The 18241-nt window shown below is 35.6% G+C and overlaps 1 pseudogene; it reads left to right on the plus strand.

Annotated features, from left to right (window-relative positions):
• Positions 1-12035: 12035 nt before the first annotated feature.
• LOC115689699 (amino acid permease 4-like) lies at positions 12036-18187 on the plus strand (annotated as a pseudogene).
• The last annotated feature ends 54 nt before the right edge of the window (positions 18188-18241 follow it).

Below are 18241 nucleotides of genomic sequence, written 5' to 3' on the forward strand. Positions count from 1 at the left end.
CAAAACATTTTTGGAGGGAGTCAACTTATTATGTAATTGCCAGCTAATTTCAATCTGATCATCCTAAATAATGTTAATCCAAACGCAGCCTAGTGAATTGTTCCCATGTAAGAAACTTTGATCTTATGAACGAATAACATAATCAGAATATATTATTGTTATGCTACGAGATCGACAAAAATGAGTATGTAAATAAGTGCTTCTTATTTAAATATCTAACAAGTCTTCGTCGGATCTCTTTTGCAGATCAATTTCACAGACTAATCAAAAGGTAGATCCCAATCAGTCAAGCGATGGATCCAGGAATAAGAAAGAACGCCACGTAAGCAACCAATGAAAAACCAGTGCACGAAGAAGTGTTTTTGTTGTTTACCGAAATAAAAATACTAAACAGCATTATGTTTGGTTAGTTCATTTTTTTTTAATGTTCATCGTGTTCAAAGACACTAAGGTAGCGAATGATAACCATTCTGTTCCGGAACGAGTTCTTTAACCAGAAATAGATTTTTCTATTTCTGATTTCTGGATGAGTTTCTGAGAAAAAAAACCCGTTTGATAATGACAAAAAATTTCTATTTCTAGAACAGAAACCCGTTTGATAACAGCACAAAATTTTTATTTCCTGAAATAAAAACCCGTTTAATAAACAACAGAAAATTCTATTTCCAGGAACAAAATTCCATTTTTTTAGAAATGGAATAAAAATAATAAAAAATCCGAAAAATTCATAAAAATCTTTAAAAAAATTCAGAAAATCCCAAAAAATTGAAAAATTCCAGAAAAAATCATCAAAATGTCGAGAAAATAAAAAAAATTAGATTTCAAGAAAATAGGAAATTTGTTGAATTTTTTCAAAAAAAATCAAGAAATCAAAAATTTCAAAACTTCACAGAATTGCTTAGAATACCTGTGACCACCCACTTTTAGTGAAATTTAAATTTTTTTAGGTGCCCAAAAAAAATCAAAAAATCAAAAATTTCAAAACTTCACATAATAGTTTAGAATACATGTGGCCACCCACTTTGAGTGAATTTTAAATTTTTTAAGGTGCCCAAAAAAATTCAAAAACTCAAAAATTTCAAAACTTTACAGAATGGCTTAGAATACCTGTGGCCACCCACTTTGAGTGAAATTTTAATTTTTGGAGGTGAAAAAAAAGCAAAAAATCAAAAATTTCAAAACTTCACAGAATGACTTAGAATACATGTGGCCATCCACTTTGAGTGAAATTTAAATTTTTTTAGGTGGAAAAAAACATAAAAAATCAAAAATTTCAAAACTTCACAGAATGACTTACAATACCTCTAGCCACCCACTTTGATTAAAATTTAATTTTTTTTTGATGCCCAAATGGTATTTTTTATTTTTTTTTTATTTTTTTTGATTCCTAAAGAAAATTAAATTTCACTCAAAGTGGATGGCCACATGTATTCTAAGCCACTCTATGAAGTTTTGAAAATTTTTCGTTTTTTCTTATTTTTATTTTTTTTCGACACCTAAAAAAAATTAAATTGCATTCAAAGTGGGTGGCCACAGGTATTCTAAGCAATTATGTGAAGTTTTTTATTTTTTATTTTTTTATATTTTTCGGCACCTAAAAAAATTTAAATTTTGCTTAAAGTGGATGGCCACAGGTATTTTAAGCCATTTTGCGAAGTTTTGAAAAAAAAAAAAATTTTGGCACCTAAAAAAATAAAATTTCGCTCAAAGTGGATGGCCACAGGTATTTTAAGCCATTCTGTAAAGTTTTGAAATTTTAACTTTTTTGTTTATTTTTATTTTTTTTGGCATATAAAAAATTTTAAATTTCACTCAAAGTGGGTGGCCACGGGTATTTTAAGCTATTTTGAGAAGTTTTGAAATTTTTTATTTTTTTTATTTTTTTCGGCACCTAAAATAATTTAAATTTCACTCAAAGTGGATGGCCATAAGTATTCTAAGCCATTCTATGAAGTTTTGAAATTTTTGATTTTTGTTTTTTTTTTTTTTTCGCACCTAAAAAATAAAATTTCGTTAAATTGGTGGTCACGGTATTCTAAGATATTCTGTGAAGTTTTTAAATTTTAGAATTTTTTTTTTGGCAACTAAAAAATTAAATTTTGCTCAAAGTGGGTGGCCATAGGTTTTCTAAGCCATTTTGTGAAATTTTGAAATTTTTATTTTTATTTATTTTTTTCGGTACCTAAAAAAATTTAAATTTCACTGAAAGTGGGTAGCCAAAAATTCTAAACCATTCTGTTAAGTTTTGAAATTTTTGATTTTTTGCTTTTTTTTCTCACCTAAAAAATCGTGACTTCCATATGAATATGTGTGTTGAAGAAAATGAATTCCTCATAAATGGTTCTCACTTTTGTTCCAGAAATGAAAAACCAACTTTTTTTTTGTTCTCATTTTTCGGTTTGAAATCCGTTTTGGAAGCAAACTTGTCCGGAAATAGAAAAATGAAATTGCGTTACCAAACGGGTTTTCGGTCCAAAGCGATTCTAGGAACAAAAAACCGGTTGGACATAACAGAATGGTTTTCATGCAGCACCTAAAAACTGGGAAGGTAGAGTAGAAATTAGTGTGATAAAGTCATTCACAGAAATGTTCTAACATAGAGTAGAATTTTTTGAGTGAGATCCGTTTATTTCGAAGCCATTGCTCCCCTCATTACTTAAACACTCCAGTCTCTAGCTCCTTGGCTCTAGTACTCTAGTTATCGCTCCTGCCAATGTAGCTCGTTTGAATATGGTCTCTCTTAGGTTAGGGGAAATTTCTTTGATATAAATGATTTCTTAGAGATGAAAAGCAATTCTTCATACCTGGTCAGATATAGGTCAGGTCTCTTAGTTTTTAGGTCTTTGCATGAAAACCATTCTCGTTCTGTCAGAAGCGATTTTTGTTGAATCGGTTTTGGACAAACCCGTTTGGTAACACAATTTCATTTTTCTATTGGGACAAGTTTGCTTCCAAAGCGGATTACAAACCAGAAATGAGAAAAAAAAAGTTGGTTTTTCATTTAGGAACAAAAGTGAGAACCATTTACGAGGAATTCATTTTCTTCAACACACATATTCATATGGAAGTCACGATCTTTAAAGTGAGAAAAAAGCAAAAAATCAAAAATTTCAAAACTTAACAGAATGGTTTAGAATCGTATACCCACTTTCAATGAAATTTAAATTTTTTAGGTGCCAAAAAAATAAAAATAAATAAATAAAAATAAAAAATTTCAAAATTTCACAAAATGGCTTAGAAAACCTATGGCCACCCACTTTGAGCAAAATTTAATTTTTTAGTTGCCAAAAAAATTCTAAAATTTAAAAGCTTGGAATATCTTAGAATACATGTGGCACACGATTTGAGTGAAATTTTATTTTTTAGGTGCTTGAAAAAAATAAAAAAAAAGCAAAAATCAAAAACTTCAAAACTTCACGGAATGACTTAAAATACTTGTGGTAATCCACTTTGAGTGAAATTTAAATTTTTTAGGTCTGAAAAAATAAAAAAATAAAAAATTTCAAAACTTTCAGAATGGCTTAAAATCATGTGCCACCCACTTTGAGTGAAATTTAAATTTTTTATATGCCAAAAAAATAAAAATAAGCAAAAAGTAAAAATTTCAAAACTTTACTGGAATGACTTAAAATACGTAGTACCCTTTGAGCGAATTTTATTTTTTAGGTCGAAAAAATAAAAAAAATAAAAATAAAAAATTTCAAAACTTCACAAAATGGCTTAGAATCCGTGGCGTCCACTTTAAGTGAAATTTAAATTTTTTAGGTCTTGAAAAAAAAAAATAAAAAATAAAAAAATTCACATAATTCTTAGAATACTGTAGGCGCTTTGAGTGAAATTTAATTTTTTAGGTGTCGAAAAAAAATAAAAATAAGCAAAAAGAAAAATTTTCAAAACTTCAGTGAGTGGCTTAGAATACAGTGGCCATCCACTTTGAGTGAAATTTAATTTTCTTTAGGAACAAAAAAATAAAATAAAAAATAAAAAATACCATTTTGGCATCTAAAAAAAATTAAATTTTACTCAAAGTGGATGGTTAGAGGTATTGTAAGTCATTCTCGTGAAGTTTTGAAATTTTTGATTTTTTATGTTCTTTTCACCTAAAAAATTTAAATTTCACTCAAAGTGGATGGCACATGTATTCTAAGTCATTCGTAAAGTTTTGAAATTTTTGATTTTTTGTTTTTTTCACCTCCAAAAATTAAAATTTCACTCAAAGTGGGTGGTACATGTATTCTAAACTATTCGTGAAGTTTTGAAATTTTGATTTTTGATTTTTTGGGCACCTAAAAAATTTAAATTTCACTAAAAGTGAGTGTGGCAGGTATCTAGCATTCGTGAAGTTTTGAAATTTTTGATTTCTTGATTTTTTTTAAAAATTCAACAAATTTCCTATTTTCGAAATCTAAATTTTTTTATTTTCTCGACATTTTGATGATTTTTTCTGGAATTTTTCAATTTTTTGGGATTTTCGAATTTTTTAAAGATTTTTATGAATTTTTCGGATTTTTATTATTTTTATTCCATTTCTAAAAAATGGATTTTTGTTCTGGAAATAGAATTTTCGTTGTTTATCAAACGGGTTTTATTTCGGAAATAGAAATTTTGTCTTTGTTATCAAACGGGTTTTACGTTCAGAAATAGAAATTTTTGTCATTATCAAACGGGTTTTTTTCGAAACTCATCGGGAAGCAGAAATAGAAAAATCTATTTACGGTTCGAGAACTCATTCGAACAGAATGATTATCATTCGCTACCCTATTTTCCCGACGGATTGGCATGCATACATATGCCTTTTTTTCTTCTTAAACATTGAAGTACATATACTATCAGAAGAACGAATTATTGAATGCGGCTGATATAAATATTGAATTGTTAGATTAACCCAAGTTAGTTCAACCTGATCTCCATCCAACTTCTACATTCATAGCTTGAAAAAATGAATCAGATCTTTATATGCGAAATTCTCAATCAATGCTATCAACGGTCGCATTATCATTTCACTTAAAACAAGAATTTAAGTGTCATGCAACAAACGGGACTGGCCCAAGTGGGATTAGAGATCGACATAAACGTTACCCTCAAAACTTGAGGAACATGATGAATCGTAAACTTGAACATCCATTACAAGTTTAAGTTGAAGGAATAGAGGAACAGAAATGTTTGATCTTTAAACCAAGTAGAAGAATCAAAATATAAATGCGTGATGAATTACGGAAATACTAGATTTACCTATTCCTTTTGTCATGGAAAAGAACTTTACTAATGCAATTGCATTCAGTTCCATAATCAAGTTATCTAGTGTTGGAAATTGTGATCCGTTTTTTACAAAGAAATCTCTTGTCCAATCTAGACTTCTCTAGACGGACATGAGCAGCAAGTAAAGAGGAAGACCTGGAGTCAAATCTTACTTAATCATGAAGAAAGAAGAGTCAACAATTGTGGCTACAAGTTGAAGACTACATGGGAATGCAAGCAAGCAGTAGAAGTCCAAGTTGGTGGGCAAAGTCAAAAACTTGGAAAATCCTAGAACAAACTAGTAGCTTAGGAAACAAGTATACTCAGAGGATAAGAATATGAGTCGGCAGAAGCCTCTAGAGTCAGTTGAGTTGCTCTATAAATAGAGCTTAGTATCGTTTATGCAGAACGTTTGGGGAGATGAGCTTAAAATTACATATCTTTAGCTTCTCCACCCATACTCCTCTATCAACTATACTTGTCCAACTATTGTAAAACCATTTCTATAAATTAGTGAAACTATCCTTGTCCCATAATTTGTCCCTTGTCCATCCTATACCAACTATACCATACATACATACACTTGCACACATCACAAAACACAAACTATCATCGATATCAAACACCATGCTTCCGCGCAATTCAAATTTTCTCACATCTAGCATACATTAGGAATCTTAATATATACATGAATCGAGTTAGTGTAAAAAGATGAAGCAAAACCAAATTTTTATACAATGAAAATTAGGTCAAAAACGAAATCATAATAATTCTATTAGGTCAAAAAAAAATTGGATATCTCATGATATAAAAAAATTAAAATAAAAAGAAATTGAGACTTTTTATTTCAATTTAGGGAAATTGGAGTTGGAATATTATTAATGAATATTTATTAGATCTACCTTTCGATTGTTAAAAATAATTTCCACTGTTAGATGGTTACCCTATATAAGTCTATGATTCCAACCCGCTGATGCCACCAACTATTTTTAGAGCCTGCCACCACTCTCTACATCCTTGGAGCTAACTTCTTCTTCTGATCCTTCATCATTTGCTCCAAATACAGAATGTCATTACTGTACAATGGGGTTCTCAGCTTCACACCACCAGGTTTCACATAATAAAAAATGGACAATATCACCTTCTTATTCCCATCTTCTCTAGAATTTGAGGAGTTCTCCACCATCTTTGCAAGCTCGCAAAGGCACCAATAACCCGAGGCATAGCTTGGGGAGAAGATGGGTATGTAGAGCCTATTATCATCGATCGCTCGCAGAAGGTTGTCACTAATTCTTTCGCCCGATTGGAGCTCTTTGTTATCCAAGAAAACGTGGATCCCTGCATCAATCAACGCGTTGTGGAGGGTGTCAACAAATCCAAAACGAGTATCGGGCCCTCTAAAACTCATAAACATCTGGTACTCCCCTCCGAATGGATTGCTGGTGCTTTTTCCTGTCTCTGATATCGTCATAGGAGCTCACTTCGTACTTAGCAGGGTCCCCCCCCCCCTCTCTCTCTCTCTCTCTCTCTCTCTCTCTCTCTCTCTCTCTCTCTCTCTCTCTCTCTCTAATAGGCACTGGAAATACTTTTTCATCTAACATCTTGTACCGGGTATAGGCAATTTCGCATGAAGTCAACAATGTTTTGCGGATCTCGACACAAGTCGATGACTTCAATATTAAAGTCACGACAAGGCTTGGGGTGGTACGAAGCTGGCGAGGAATGTGGTCCACAAAATAAAGCCTTTATGCGTGCAGTTGCAGGGAAAGTGAAGAAGTGACGTTCCTTGCAAAATCTGAGGAAGAAGTTGACTTTAAGACCTTGGATGGGTAGTGTAAACCGAACATCTATGGACTAATTCAGTGTAAAAAGTTCTAAGCCTTGGTTTTCAACAATCTTAAACGGAAACCACAATCTCCAGCTAATGACGAAATCTTATCCTTCAAGAAGTGTGCATCTAAGCCCCTTCTGTAAAGCATGACCACTAAATCTTCCGAGCTCCAAAATGCTTTTCTATTGATGAACTTGCCATAAACTAGTAAAGTGACATGAACAAATTATAGAGGCACAAACAAACGAGATTAATCATGAACCAATTCGAATGTACATGTGCATTTTTTAACACACAAATAAGCAATCTCAAAGGCCCTAAGATACGATCGCAATCAACAATTAACCAATCAGTTAACTCCGGCTCTCCTCACATTCAATTGGGACAGATCCACTGCATTTCCCCTCAAAGCACCTACTTCTCAGCTCAAACATCACGATGCAAAAAAAAACGGTTTATTCAAAGTACCAACTTCTCAGCTCAAAAATCAACGCACCAGGAAAGCAGCAGAGGAACAATTGCAATGGAAAGCAGCGTAGGAACAATGGCAACCAAGCCCAGACGTCATGAAAAGCAGCAGAGAATTACAAACACGGTCAACAAGGATTGCAATGCTCAAACATCATGGAAAGCAGCAGAAGAACAATTGCAGAAAAACAGAAATGCAACAACGAAAGCAAAGATCTAAGCAGTCGAAAGCAGATCCACCGGAGAGAGAGAGAGAGAGGAACTTGCGGAGAGATGCGAAGATCGAAGGCGAAGGGAGAGAGCGAGCGATCGGCGCGAAGCTGAGCGAAGCGAAAGAGGCGGCACTGAAGCGTAAGATGCGTAGGGTTTTTTTCTTTAAAAGGGGCAAAATTGGACAAGTTCCTTAATTGACGGTTTCAACGTTCCGAAAATCCTGGCGGGTAGGACCTGTCTTGAGCTTCCAGATGCTTACCTTGGTCAAAGGAAAAACTTTCTTCCCAAACAGTCCTACGTTGCACAGACACGCTCTGCGAGCCACGTGTACACCTACACCGTCCGACACGCATTCGACACGCTCCGGCACGCGGTCAACAGGTGTCGGACATTCGACACGCGATCAACGCATCGGACACGCCGGCGACACGCGTGTCCCTTCATTACCGAGAGAAAGATGAGGAAGAAGGTGCAATCGAGAGAGACTGATGAGGAAGAAGGTGCCAGATTTCTGGTGTTGAGGACGACGCCCTTCACGCCATCATCTCCTTTGCCTTGCCCTTAGCCGGCAACGGAGGAGAAGGAAGAGGTGGGAGGAGATTGCGGGTCGCGCAAAGGAGGACGCTAGAGAAAGCAGGAGGCGTAGAAAAAGAAAGGAATATGTTATTAGGGTTTTGACAAATGAAAGCGGATTGGGCTTCCAACAATTGGCTGCTTTTTTTTTTATTTTTGATCTTGTACTTTCCTTTTTTTCTAATTTGATTATCTACTTTTAGTTTCTTTACTAATATGTTTATTTACACATAATTATTTTTTGAAAATTTATGTTTACTAAGCTCGCGTGTGTATAATGTTTTTAGGGTAAATTCATTCTAAGCTTTTTTTTTTATCATTTATTTACTTATTTGATTCAAATTTAAAAATAATAATTTATTATGTATACAACGTGTCCCAGCATATCGGAATTTTCTATTTTTTGAGAAATAATGTGTTGCGTGTCGTGTCATGTCGTGTCGCATGTTGCGTGTTGGTGTCGGTGTTACTTAGGGTCCGCATAGTAACGATTCTGTATCCGGAAACTGATTCTGTTCAGAAATAATTCTTTTTTATTCTGTGCCCGAGAATAATTTATAAGCATTTGAAAGCGTTTGATAACTGTCCAAAATTTCTATTCTTAGAATAGAAAAAGAACAGAAATGCGTTTGATAACTACACAAAATTTCTTTTTATTAATAATATTTTAATTTTTTAAATATTTCTTTCTCTTTTTTTTCTTTTTTTTTCTTTCTTTCCCTTCCCTTCCTTGGCCATGGCCGGTCGCCGGGGCCGATCACAGGCCAGGGCTGGCTAGGGCGTCGCGGCCCTCGTCGCCGCCCTTGCCAGTCGCGACGGCGAGGTCGGCCTCGACAGATCTGGGCGAGGCTCGACCTCGCCGTCGTGACCCAGGCAAGGGAGATGGATCGCGACAGTGAGGTCAGCCTCGCCTTGGCTAGGCAAGGCCTCGCCGTCGCGATCGTGAGCCGCCCTCGCCGGCCCTAGCCTGTGGCCGGTCGGCGGCAGGCCAGGAAGAAGAAGAACAATAAACCAAGAGGGAAGAAGAAAATCAAGAAGAATCAGAAATGGAAAAATTGTTCCAAGAATCAAGAAACTACTTTTTTTTACTTCTTGATTCTATTCCAAAACTGATTCTGGGAACAATTTTTTGCAAATTTGTGCCCAGGCACAAAAATTTTAACAAACGGATTTCTGTTCCAAAACTGATTCTGAAAATAAAAGAACATCAATTTTCACTATTTAGCAACTTGCCAAACGGGCCCTTAGACAAACACTTAAACTTTTCATTTATTTTCATCGTTTTTTTTAATAATGTAAGGAAAATTTTCAATTATGGACATGAAGTGCCCTTATTTTCACAAATAAAGGTCTGAAATGAATTTTGTTTCAATTAAGAATCTGAAATTGTTATATCTGTTTCAAAAAAAGGTCTAACTTTTCAAACGATAAGAGCATTCTCGTCTTTCAACTTTTTATAATTTTTTTTTCCTTTTCTTCTTTTCTTTTTTCTTTCTTTTTTTCTTTTTCTAGTTTTCTCTTTGTCTTTGCCGGTGGTCAGCTGACCACCGATAAATCTCAAAAAGGGTTGGACAAGGGTCATCCTCACCTGATCCGACGAGAGCCACCCTCGCCGGTAACAGGCAAAGCGACCATCGCCCTGGGCGAGGTCGCCCTCGCTGGCCATGGGCGAAGGTTGCCTCGCCGAACCTTGTTAGTGGCCGGCAAGGCGATCGTCGCCCAAATCTAGCAAGGCCGACCCTCGTCCAGCCCTTCCCGGGCTTCGCCAGCGACCAGCCACCGGCAAAGACAAAGAGGAAACCAGAAAAAAGAAAAGAAAGGAAAAAAGAAAAAATAATTTAAAATTAAAATTATTTTTGGTCAAAAATACCCTTGATCGACTGGAATATTTCGCCTACCGGTGAGGTCAGGCCCTTATTTGAAACTATCATGGCCACTTCAGGCCCTTATTTGACACAAAGTCCACTTCAGGCCCCTATTTGAGAAAATGAGGGCACTTCAAACCCCTATTTGGAATTTGGGTTAATACCACGAAAAATTTCAAACTTGTACACTTGTGATAATTTTACCCCAAACCAATTTTTTGACCACCAAAAACCCCAAACTGGTACACCTGTGACAAATTTATCCCAAACTAATTTTTTAACCACTAAAAACCCCAAATTGGTACATTTGTAACAAATTTACCTTCCGTTAGTTTCTGTTAAATTGGATTAATATCACAAAAAATAAAAATTGGTACACCTATGACAAACGGAAGGTAAAACATAAAATTGGTACATCAGTCAACTGATGCGTGTCATTTAAAAATGCAATTTGATAGTAAAATTTAATGGAAATAAACCGAATGTAAATTTGTCACAGGTGTACCAGTTTGGGATTTTTGGTGGTAAAAAAATTAATTGGGGATAAAATTATCACGGATGTACTAATTTAGGATTTTTCGTGTTATTAACACTTGAAATTTTCCCATAATGTAATGCAACTCCTGCTTTTCCCCTTAACTTTTTTTAGAGGAATGCAGAGATTGAGAGTTTCTAGTAAATTTTACTTGCCATCATTGTTTAATGAGCGGCCCATCCTGTTGATGAATGTCCACTCACTCATATATGTGTAAAATATAATACATCACTTACTATATATATGGCAATATACTTACATATTATCCGTAAAATAGATAATTAACATCCTTTTTCGATGTCGGTAAGGAAATATTAAGAAAACAGGTTCTTTAACGGATAGTGTCAGCCATCAATATAACAGAAATCATCGTATGCACCGAATTCATGTGAGTTATCTCTTCGGCTCCGTTCGTTTCGCCGGAAACGTGACGTTTCTGAAAAATATTTTTTAAGAAGCCATTTTTCAGGAAAATGACATAATTTTCCGATGTTCGACAGATATTTGAAAAAGGCCCGGATAACATTTTCCACCGTTTAGTATGAAAAATATGATTTCATTTTCCTCAATGCATAGCTTTTAATAATTTTTATATTTTTTATTTTTTATTTTTTAAAATTGATTTATAATTATCTTTTTCTTTTCTTTCTTCTTTTTTTCCCTTCTTCTCCGGCAAGTTGCCGGCCACGACAAAGGTTGGTGACCAGCCATAGGCAAGCTCCAGCGTTGCCAAAGGGGGACGAGGCTCTCAGATTAGTGACACTCGGGCCTCGCCAGAGGTTGGCAAACTCACTCGCTATCGCCTCACCAGATCTGGCAAAGCTCAGCCTCGCTTCACCGGCCGTCGTTGTGGCCAGCGCCAACCGGTGGAGAAAAAAAGTAAAGAAAAGAAAAATAAAAAATTAGAAAAAATCAAAAAGAAAAATAGAAAAAAATTATAAAGAAAAGAAAAGGAATGTGAAGGAGTGTAGAGAGGAAAGAGACTGGAAAATTTCCCCATTTTTATTGATGTTTTTTCCAGCGAAAGCGTTTTTCTTGATTAGTTTATTTTCCGTGAACCGAACACCGGAAAATTTAAAATAATATTTTTCTTGAAATTGTTTTCCGCGAACAGAACGGAGCCTAAGATTAGATGAAATTTACGAATTTCAAGTTCCTGATCCCGAATTCCCGCAGAATGTACAAACCATAATGTCTTGAACGTTGGCTTGAGAGTTGAGACTATTCCGGCATCTTCCCTGAATTCTAACTCCGCACATTATAAATACACACACTTTCAATCCCTCCTGTCACTCCATTCTGAAATCTAACCTCCCTCCATCTCTCTCAGAGAGTGTGTTTTGAGCCCTTCGGTTTTTAGGTGGGTGCACAAAACACAAAGCAAACTCAGAGTCAAAGAAACACCCACTCTCCACTGATTTTGATTTGGTTGGTGTTCATTAAACTTTCAAGTAGAACTAGAAACCACCCAGATTGAACAACATGGCCTCTGATGGATGAATAAATTTGAAAGTTGTTATCATTTGGCAAGACAGAATTTAGTTTCCACACACACGACTTAATAACACTTGCTATTTCCTTCTGTTTTTTGGGACATTAAAGATGGGTGAGAGCGCTGCCACCAAGAACAACCAAAACCACCACCACCACCACCAAGTTTGTGACTTCTCCATTGAAATGCTTCCTCAGACTGTCTCCAAATGCTTCGACTCCTTTGATGACGACGCCCGCCTCAAACGCACCGGTAATCAACCTTATCTTCTTACTATATATTGTCTGATTCCTTTCTCCTTGTTCACTACAAGTTTGATGCATCAGCCATGCGATCTGCACTAGGTATAACAGTTTAATATGCTTTATCCAAGTGTTATTCCTCACAAATTACTGGAAAAACTAACTTGAGAGACAATGAAATCTTTCCAAATGTAAAGAGTTGATCGGATTTTTTCGGTTGATTGATCAGGGACCTTATGGACGGCGAGTGCGCACATAATAACAGCTGTGATAGGATCGGGAGTCCTTTCGCTAGCATGGGCCATTGCTCAGCTGAGTTGGATTGCTGGCCCTGCTGTGATGTTCTTGTTCTCCTTTGTGAGCTTCTACACCTCTTGCCTCCTCTCTGATTGTTACCGTGCCGGCGACCCCATCTCCAGCAAGCGTAACTATACTTACATGGATTCTGTTCACTCGATTCTCGGTATGAATTAATATATTGTCGCTTCACATTATTTGACTCCTGCATTTTGTGTAAATTTCCCATTGCCTTATGTCTCCAAATGTATAGCAAAATGAGTAGCCTAACTTTTAATTAGGTGATAATAGCAACTCTACATTCTTAGAATAGTAACATATTCAAGTTTTTATTCTCAGGTGGAGCAAATATAAAAGCATGTGGCTTTATTCAATATTTCAAACTATTCAGAATCACCATCGGTTATACCATTGCAGCATCTATCAGCATGATGTGAGTACAACTCATTGTTCCCAAACTCTCACAAATTTATTTATCAGATCACAATGAACTTACAATTCTACTGTTTCCTATATAACCTGGCCGATTCAATTTTATATTTGTTCCCTCTTTCCAATGAAAGGGCGATAAAACGTTCGAATTGCTTCCGCGAGAGTAACAAGGAGAACCCGTGCCATATGTCGAGCACTCTGTACATGATCATGTTCGGCATCACAGAGATTCTGCTGTCCCAGATTCCAGATTTCGATCAAATATGGTGGCTTTCTATTGTGGCTGCTGTCATGTCCTTCACTTACTCTTCAATTGGTCTCGGCCTGGGAATTGCCCAAGTTGCAGGTACAGGATTTCTTCTTTTCTCCAGACAGATGGCCAAGAAATTTCAAGAGATAATATTATCAATATCTTAAATAAGATGTTGAATCCAGCAATTTCTTTTCTTGATGAGCAGCTAGTGGAAGTTTCAAGGGTAGTCTTACAGGAATAAGCAACTGAAACCCAAAGGATATGGAGGAGTTTCCAAGCTCTTGGAGATATTGCCTTTGCGTACTCTTTTTCTGTCATCCTTATTGAAATTCAGGTACTTAAACGTAATTCCATCCGTTCAAAAACTAGGAAATGCTTAAGAGTAGACAAAACAGAATGGAAGTACTTTTTTCTTGTTAACTAATAGATTCAAGCAAAAATTTGTGACGACTAAGCCGGAAAGTTAAGTCATGATCGCTGTAAGCTCAAGAAATTGTATCTTTGGCAGGACACCATCAGATCCCCACCATCAGAAGCAAAGACCATGAAGAAGGCTACTTTTCTGAGCACGGCAGTGACGACGACTTTCTACATGCTCTGTGGCTGCATGGGCTATGCTGCTTTCGGTGACGCAGCTCCAGGAAATCTTCTGACCGGCTTCGGTTTCTACAACCCATTCTGGCTTCTTGATATTGCCAATGCTGCTATTGTGATCCATCTTGTTGGAGCATACCAAGTATACTGCCAGCCGATTTTTGCCTTCGTCGAGAAACAGGCCACCCAGAGATGGCCTGATAGTGAGTTCATCGCCAAAGAGATAAAGATCCCGGTACCAGGCTTGGGCCAATACAACATGAACCTCTTTAGGATTGTTTGGAGGACGATTTTCGTGATCTTGACCACCGTGATATCGATGCTACTCCCGTTCTTCAACGATGTCGTGGGGATCCTTGGTGCCTTGGGATTTTGGCCTCTAACGGTCTATTTTCCCGTCGAGATGTATATTAAACAGAAACAAATTCCCAAATGAAGCACCAGATGGGTATGCCTCCAAATGCTGAGCATGGCCTGTCTTGTGATATCAATCATGGCAGCTGCGGGTTCGATCGCAGGGGTTATGCTCGACTTTAAGGGCGCGAATGACAACCATTCTATTCCAGAAAGAATTCCTGAAACAGAAATAGATTTTTCTATTTCTATTTTGAGGATGAGTTTCTAAGGAAAAAAACTCGTTTGATAACGACCAAAAATTTCTATTTCTAGAACAGAAACACGTTTTATAACAGCATAAAATTTCTATTTCCTGAAACAGAAACCCGTTTGATAATAACACAAATTTCTATTTCCTGGAACAGAAATCCATTTTTTTAGAAATGGAATAAAAAATTAGAAAATCCGGAAAATTCCTAAAAAACTCAAAAAAAATTCAGAAAATCCATAAAAATTGAAAATTTCCAGAAAAATTCATAAAAATTTCCAGAAAAACAGTCAGATTTCAAGAAAATGGGGAATTTATTGAATTTTTTTTAAAAACGAAAAAATCAAAAATTTCAAAACTTCACAGAATGACTTAGAATACATGTGGCCACCCACTTTAAATGAAATTTAATATTTTTTAGGTGCCCAAAAAAACTAAAAAATAAAAATTTTTAAAACTTCACAGAATGGTGCCCAAAAATTTAAATTTTTGGGCATAGTGGGTGGCCACAGATATTATAAGCCATCTGTGAAGTTTTGAAATTTTTGATTTTTAGATTTTTTTGGGCAACTCAAAAAATTTAAATTTCACTCAAAGTGGGTGGCCACAGGTATTCTAAGCTATTTTGTGAAGTTTTGAAATTTTTTTATTTTTTGATTTTTTTGGGCACCTCAAAAAATTTAAATTTCACTCAAAGTGGGTGGCCACATGTATTCTAAGCCATTCTGTGAAATTTCGAAATTTTTTATTTTTTGATTCTTTTCTGGGCACCTCAAAAAATTTAAATTTCACTCAAAGTGGGTGGCCACAAGTATTCTAAGCCATTCTGTGAAGTTTTGAAATTTTTTATTTTTTTTATTTTTTGATTTTTTTGGGCACCTCAAAAAATTTAAATTTCACTCAAAGTGGGTGACCACATGTATTCTAAGCCATTCTGTAAAGTTTTGAAATTTTTTATTTTTTAATTTTTTTTCTGGGCACTTCAAAAAATTTAGATTTCACTCAAAGTGGGTGGCCACAGGTATTTTAAGCCATTTTGTAAAGTTTTGAAATTTTTGACTTTTTGATTTTTTTTGAAAAAATTCACTAAATTTCCTATTTTCCTGAAATCTGACTTTTTTAAAATTTTCTGGACATTTTTACGAATTTTTATAGAAATTTTTAACTTTTATGGATTTTCTGAAATTTTTTTTGAGATTTTTATAAATTTTCCGGATTTTCTAAATTTTTTTTGAGTTTTCTGAATTTTTTATTTTTTCTGATTTTTCTAATTTTTTTTAGAATTTTTTTATTTTCCCGCCGGGAATGAACCGGACCGAACCGGTTCGAATCGGTTTGACCAGGTCAGATCGGGAACAAATTTATGAAGAGTTGTGTTTTGAAGAGAGAAAACAAATTTTTTTAGAAATGGTTTTCATTTCTTGTCCAGAAACAGAAAACCAACTTTTTTTTTTGTTCTGATTTTTGGTCCAGAATCAGTTCTGGAACAAAAAGTTGTTCCAGAAATAGAAAAATGAAATTGCGTTACCAAACAGATTTCTGTTCCAAACCTGTTTTCGGAAATAGAAAACTAGTTCTGGACAGAAACAGAATGGTTATCATTCGCGCCCTAAGAGTTATCAACCATTCAAGACGAGCTACTAAAAAAATGCACGGACATTTAGTTGATCGGCCATTTAAGAAGAAAAAACTAACATCATTGAAGTTTCCAGTTTCATTGTGCACAATTCCTTAGGTGGTGCTGGCGCGGTTTGCATCTTTGTCTTGGTCTAGTTTGTTTTCTTGAAAAGTTCCTGTTTGGAAGAGAAGGAAGGAACTTGTATGCAAAAAGTGTGGAATACTCTAACATGAATCTCTTTTCTTCTCAATTTGCTTGTTAGTGTAAAAATCTTGCTATGACGAGGGTGAGAAAACACTCATCAATATCACTTTGTGATAACATGTCCTATCAGACAATCGACAACACCCTTGATATCTATGATCAGCCAAACCAACCTCCTCACGAGTTTATAATAAACAACGAAGCGATATAGCATGTGAATTGAAACTTACATTCGTTTATGTGATTTTGATCTCCAAAGACAAGCATCTGTTTACAACAACAAAAATACCGAAAATGTGCTGCTAAAAGTGGGGATGTTCATGTTTGATGCATTAGAAATTTCCTATTTAGTTAAACAAGCTTTGGAACATTGCAAGACAACAATGTCTTCCTTCTCTTCTGTCTGATCGATCCTCCTCCGGCTTCCAATTGTATGCATAATCCTGCTTTTCTTTGACGTTAGCCTTGACAAATGATTTGGCATTACATTTTCACTTTCACTCATTACAATTTTTCTAGGTTTTATTACATTTCTAATTACTAGGTGGCATACATGTCGAATGGACAGCTCTGCTTAGATGGAAACTTCCCGGAATGGCTCCGACCCTTAGGTATTCTCATCCGAGCGGGGGTATGTGCTTGACATAAACAGTCACCTAACGAGGAAAATAAGAAAATCCGTGCTGAAAAAAAAAAAAAAAACGAGAGAAAAACAAGATCTCGAGAAAAGCTGGCATGATCAGTCTGCGTTAACCAACATTCATATCTGGGTAACTTCAATCCTGTCAAAGTAGGGCCACCACCTTTCATGACCACATTTAAACCTTCATGCAACTTTTTCTACGCGTCCTCTCTCCAACGTACAATTCGGCATAGAATTGACCATTCAGATCCCTAACGCACCCTCCTTATTCCCAGCAATATCTTTCCCTACCAGAGAGACAGACAGCGAATTTCACTTGTTGGAAAAGACATCAAGTCCTCAAAAGATGCTCTGCTCATTATTACTCAAAGATTTTCATGAGAACCCGCACAAAATAAAAATATGATTTGTCATGCATGAAGATGTGAACCTCAGTCCTGCGTCCACGAAGGTTTCATTTGAGCTGGAGAATACAAAAAGGTGACAGCTAAAAGGCAGAATCAAAAGGGGGTCCAAATAATTGAAAATGAACGGTCACTCAAAAGCACAGGAAAAATTTGAATGGGTTAAACTAGGAAATGTCAAAGGCAAAGAAAATGCCAAGCACTGTTACTGTGCTTTAATCAGGAAGCAGCTAACGTGGAAGATAACACTCAACAGGGACTATAAGTAGAAATGATTTTTAGGGAGAGTACACATTCAAATGATGGGATTTTTGGATGCTCCATCAGAACCACCAAAGGTGCTGCTTCATGTTTATTCCTTTTTTCATCATGACCTGAGGCCAGTAACGTTAAAAATCATATAGTAGTGGAGATATCATGAGCATCTGGTCCACTTGGACATGGTTCTTCCTCACATACAAAAAACAGAATCCTTATAGGTACTTCGTTTGAATTACTTAGTGTAGATAACAGGGTAAAGTGGACAGACACTTAAACTGCACAGCAGAAGCAGCTGTTCCATAAGTTCTTTTCATCATCTTCTTTCTGCTCTTAATTCAAATTCTCCAAAATGAAGATCAAAAGGTGAAAATCATGGAAGCAGAAGGCAAGATCTACCACTACCCAGATGACGTGATATAGTGCATTTATAGACAGATGTCCTTGTTAATATAGAAATTTGCATATTTGTTAATT

This window comes from Syzygium oleosum, unplaced genomic scaffold, assembly GCF_021117445.2.
Source record: "Syzygium oleosum isolate NSW1041296 unplaced genomic scaffold, Sole_v2.1 Sole_v2.06, whole genome shotgun sequence".
Taxonomy (NCBI): Eukaryota; Viridiplantae; Streptophyta; class Magnoliopsida; order Myrtales; family Myrtaceae; genus Syzygium; species Syzygium oleosum.